Source organism: Octodon degus, unplaced genomic scaffold, assembly GCF_000260255.1.
Source record: "Octodon degus isolate 3935 unplaced genomic scaffold, OctDeg1.0 scaffold00238, whole genome shotgun sequence".
Classification (NCBI taxonomy): domain Eukaryota; kingdom Metazoa; phylum Chordata; class Mammalia; order Rodentia; family Octodontidae; genus Octodon; species Octodon degus.
Genome location: NW_004524814.1, coordinates 266,495 through 271,927, shown reverse-complemented (window position 1 = coordinate 271,927; position 5,433 = coordinate 266,495). Strand labels below are relative to the sequence as shown.

The 5,433-nt window shown below is 39.5% G+C and overlaps 1 protein-coding gene across 1 annotated transcript in view; it reads left to right on the top strand.

Moving 5' to 3' along the window:
* Positions 1-5,433, top strand: part of Tbca (tubulin folding cofactor A) — a 64,399-nt gene that overhangs the window by 395 nt on the left and 58,571 nt on the right. The window lies entirely within an intron of this gene.

Below are 5,433 nucleotides of genomic sequence, written 5' to 3'. Positions count from 1 at the left end.
CGCCTGGTCCCCGGAGGCTCGGGAGCGGGCTCCGAAACGCCGCGGGCCGCCGCACCCGGGGCCCCTCTGGAAGCCACCGCCGCGGCGCCCGGCCCTCCTAACATGGCCGCGCGGCCGGGACGCTGGCTGGGTGCGTGGACTCGGCGCCCGCCAACTTTTGCGGCCGAAGCCGAGGGTGGGGAGCGCGCTCCCAGCCCGGCCTTAGGGCCGCTGAACCCGAACTCAGACCCCGGAAGTACCCCGTGCGGGGCAGCAGCCCACGAGATAAAGCAGCCTTCTGCCGAGGCAGCCCCTCCGTGGTAGTCGTGGGCGACCCGGGCAGCCGAAAGGAAGGGCAAGCCAGGAGAGTAAATCCGCTTCTTAGACTGTTAGCTCCGATTTTCAGCTCAGCACCCTGCCTTCATCGCTGAAGCATGCAGATAGTACGGTAGTGCTTGTAGGTAGTAGTTCAGTAAGTGCACAACCTCTTACGAAGGGAGACTGCTTGGGCCCGTCCTGATCTGACTTATTCAGCGTTCTGGAGTACATTACATTGCACAGTTCGTCTGCTACCTCATTTGTGAAATAAAGTAACCACTTGATGCAGTTGTGAGAAAACCTGCTACACCGTTTAATGCTGCATATTTTGTAGCAAAGAGGCAGTAGCTAGTAAATGTTAGATCTGGTTTTCTACATGAGAAGCTGAAGTTTCATGAAGTTTGGAGAAGGCACCCTATCACTGTGGGTTAGTGGAGCAAGGAAGTGAAATGAGGTTTCTGATATAATATAGGGCTTTCTTCCATACAGTATAAAACTCAAATAGTGCTTTAAATTTGCCACAGTGGATTTGAGATGTATAATTGAAAACATACATGCCTTCACTAAACCCAGAGCCCTGTTCTCTTTTACTACACATGTTGTATCATTTTATTCAGTGTATTTGGCAGAAATACCAGGATGTATTGGAGAATGCTTTAGACTGGAAATCATGAGAAGTTACTTGTAATGATGGTTTCTCATTGACTGTATGACTTTGATATTTCTCATCCACATAATCTATCCCGCCTTATGAAATTCAGGTCTAATAGTTACATATTTATGATACATATTTTATGATAATTATTAACTAAGTCCTTAGGACTTTAAAAACACTCTAGTACTAAGCTGCATGTGGCCAGCCTGGGCACTTTGTGCAGACCCTGTCTCAAAATTTTTTAAAGGGCCAGGAATGTAGCTCAGCAGTATGGTGCTTGCCTAGCATGCACAAGGTTCTGGGTTCAGTCACCAGCACCACGAAAAACAACCAAAAGAACTTTCAGGTACCTCAACAAACTGGTTAGAAATGGAGCTTTCACATTGTTTTCAGTAACAGTATATTGTTTGTTTATGTATTTAGTACAGGGTCTACAGGGTCTCACTACACAGATCAGTCTTGTGATCCTCCTGTTTTCAGCCTCCCAAATGCTAGAATTACAGGCGCGCACCACAATACCCAGCCCAGTCTCAGTCACTGTCCCAGCTCACCCTGGGAGCAGGGCCGGCACGCCACACCCTGCCTCACTGCCATGCCGAGCTCCTCCGGGGTTTGGGGGATCGAACACGGTCCCTGGGTCTGCCTAAGTAGGCGCTTTAATCTACTGAGCTATCTGGCCGACTCTACGTTATATTGTGTGTGTGTGTATATATATATATATTTCTTATTGATACTCGTTATTGATTATTTAATATTTACGTAAAATTTTATACTTAATAATTCAATAAATTTATATATTTGTAACATTTTCATAATTACCATAATCTCAAATTGCTTATAAGTTAGTGGAAATATCTCTCATACATTATTTTCCACAACTTTTCTGTTGACACTTGGATATAGAGCTTACAATAGGATGGATGTATATTTTAAATATAAAATTTGGTTCAGTAATATTTATATATTTTGTCTTTTTGAGATGGATTTCACTACGCGGCTCAGGCTGGCCTTGAACTCACTGTAACCCTAGCTAGGAACTTGGAGCGATTCTCCTGCCTCAAACTCTCAAGTGCTGGGATTACAGTGATATTTGATACATAGTATCACTTGTTTTTAAGAACATATTATTATAGTAATTAATGTTTAGTAATAATGTAAGGCCTTGGTTTTATAATCCTCTGTGCCCATAGTTGTTATTGTTCCGTTGTGTTTTCTCTGAAAATTATTTTGACTCTTCTGCTTTATTGTCCTTTTTTTAAAATCTATAGTTACCCAGTGTGGTGGGGCAAGCTGTAATCCCAGCATTTAGGAGGACAAGGCAGGAGGATCACTGCAAGTTTGAGGTCAGCCTGAGTTACAGAGCGAGTTCAAGGTCAGCTTACACTACATAGTAAGACCCTGTCTCAAAAAACTATATATATACATATATGTATATGTATATGTATATATACATATATACATATATACATACATATATATGTATACATATTCACCAAAGGTGGAAAAACACATGAGGCAAGTATGGAAACATATTTATAATTTTGAATATGATTGTGGAACTTTACTACATTCTTTTCTATATGTTTCAGATTTTTCATAATGAAAAGGGATTAAATGCGTACTTCTTTCTCCTTCTTTCCAAATTTAGTTTTAGAGACTTAAATTTCATGATTTAGACATGTTCTTCGTTTGGTGAAAGTTGCTTCTGCTCATTAAGTTTTTAAAAACATAATCTGAAACCATCTTTTTTCCTCACCCACCTTTTTCTAGTGAAGTGATCATTCCTTATGGCCTTATTTCTATTCCAAAGTCACAACTTGGAAGAAGAAACTTAGTCAACTCTTATGTCTCTAGGTCTTCAGCTTTCTCTTCAGAAGTTGCCAACTGCTAGAAATTGTATTTGAGGTGTTTGTCCCAGAGCTCAGTTTGAGTAGGTTATACCTAGTATAGACCAATTTCTTAGGGTTTAGAGTCCAGTCAAATCTAGAACACTTCAGGTGACTGAGAAGTTCCTAATCATGGATTTTAGGAAGAAATTTGGACGGGGATGTTAAATGTTAGGGGAGTATGGAAACCAGCAGTAAGCAGATGGTGGAGTTGGGCCTGACCAAGGCAGAGCAGTGTGCTTAATAGTCATTTTAGCATGCTGGCAAGACTAAAGACAGAGCGGTGGGTGGTAGCCCATCTTAGGGGAGAAGCAAATTTCAGGGACATTATTTTCAGCAAAGGATAGGAAGATAGGCAGAAGCCTTATAGTGCAAGAAACCCTTTGTTACTCGCATAGTAGCAGGCAAAGGATCTGATCTCTGGAAATAGTTTCAAGAGGAACATTGTTAGGAACAAAGACAGTCCATTCAACTAAAGTCCACTGACTTGGTGCTCAGCCTCTCACCCAGAAACCTCCTTAAATATCTTTCTCCCAGCAATAGGATTGGTTTTTGAGGTCTAATATTGGCAGTAACTACAGAGAAATTTGTATTAGAGCCTGAATGGGTAACTGTTTCCTGGAGTAGCAGCCTTTGTTAACATATTTGCTTATTGGCACATCTCTAATTAAAAAATATAAAACTGTAAGTGCAAAAAATAAATATTTTAAGTGCTGAAACATCACTCAGAAAGATCTTGGCACATTGTGTATTTTTAGATTAGAAATGTTGCATTGATAAAGTTTATGGAAATACTGAAAATCCGAAAAACAGAAATCTGAGAAAGTTTCATTACAAGTATTTTGGGTAAAGAATATCCAGTCTGTGGTGGAATTAGTTGGTAGATCTGGGTCTGATTGACTCCTTTTTAAAATGTAAGTTTATATTTCCTGCAGTTTACTAGACCTGTTGTTACCTGTGACAGGGTCACAGCTCGTCTGGCTGCCCAAGCAAGGGATCACCAAATCATAGTCCAACTTATTTTCCTTTGCAGAATATGATCCCTCCCCCGCCTTCTTAAAATTTTTAATTTTTTTTTATTTTTATTTTTTATTTAATTATTTTTTGGCAGAACCGGGGATTGAACTCAGGCCCTTGCGCTTGCCAGGGAAGCGCTTATTCCACTGAGCCATCTCCCCGGCCCCAATTTTTTATTTTTGAATAAAATATTTCATCATTATTGTCATTTGTTATTAACAGCATCACAGGCAGTTCATAGATGAATTTTGGTGATATATTTGCTTTAGTTTTTTGATAGTCATAATTATATTGTAACAATTGTTTTTATCTTGTCTTTGTTTTTGGTTCATTGGTTTTGTTTTGTTTTTGGGCCCTCAGTGGCATTTACTGCCACAACTTAGAGCATTCAGTGGGAAAGTCACAGGCAAACCAAGATGATTACCTCTTCTGTTAGGAGCTGGTATAGCTCTGCTGTTCTGTGTGTCCTGTGATTTGCTTGGAGGCTATTTCTTGATAGTACATAATTGTAAGTTGTGCATTGGGCCTTTCCTAAAATTTAAATGTGTGATGTAAATATGAATCCTTACCAGAGTAGCTTTTTCCTTTGTTAAAGATTTAGAAAATTTCACTAAAATAGAAGATAGAATTGATTTTTTTAAAATATTGATGTGATGTTTTAGCTAAGTGTCACATGTGCTGAAAGATTAAAGTAGGTTTTCTGTTTATAAATATACTTGTTACCAGAATGTGATAAACTCAGCAAGTTTTTCTGGAAGAAAAAAAAATGCTTTCATCCATTTCACATAAAAGGTAACTTAATAACTCTAAAAGCACTTTATTTTATTTATTTATTTTTTACAGGCACGTTAGAAGGGCCAGCAAGATAACTCAGCAGAAATGCCTGCCTTGGCAAGTGCAGGGACCAAGGTTCATCCCCATTCCTGCCTGCAGTGCCAGCCCTGCCCCGGGGGCATGTTGAGTCTGTGAACCAGTCAGGGCATGGTGGCACAAGCCTATAATCCCAGCACTGGGGAGGTGAAAACAGGAGGATCAGTATCAGGCTGAGCTGCTTAGTGAGACCTTGTACTAAATACGTAAATGAAAAAAAAAAAAAAAAAAAGGCACTTTAAACTTATTATTACAATAAAGCTTGTGATAGCCCACTGGTGGGTGAATTAATTGCTTAAAAATACTTTCTTAAGTATATCTTTTTATATCTGTTTTAAATTGGTAATGGCTTAAAATCCAAAGTGAACAGACTGTTAGGGCATTGGAAATAGCACTGACATTGGCCCATAGTTTTCTTCTGATTAAATGAAAGTGACACCAGTAGATTAGAATGAGACTAGGACAATTCACACTGCAATTGTGTTAGTTTAACTTTAACAATCTTAACACTCTTGTTTAAATGTAGCTGACATACCATAATTACAAATCTACAAGCCCTGATTATAGAATTTTACATCATGAACCTGTAGGGAAATTGTATTGATTTTTTTTTTTTTTTTTTTTTTACAGCCGCACTGTTGCCAAACTGTGGCATCTTCCCAAGAGTTCAGACGTGTACGCTTATGGTATACAACTCTGTGTTGTATC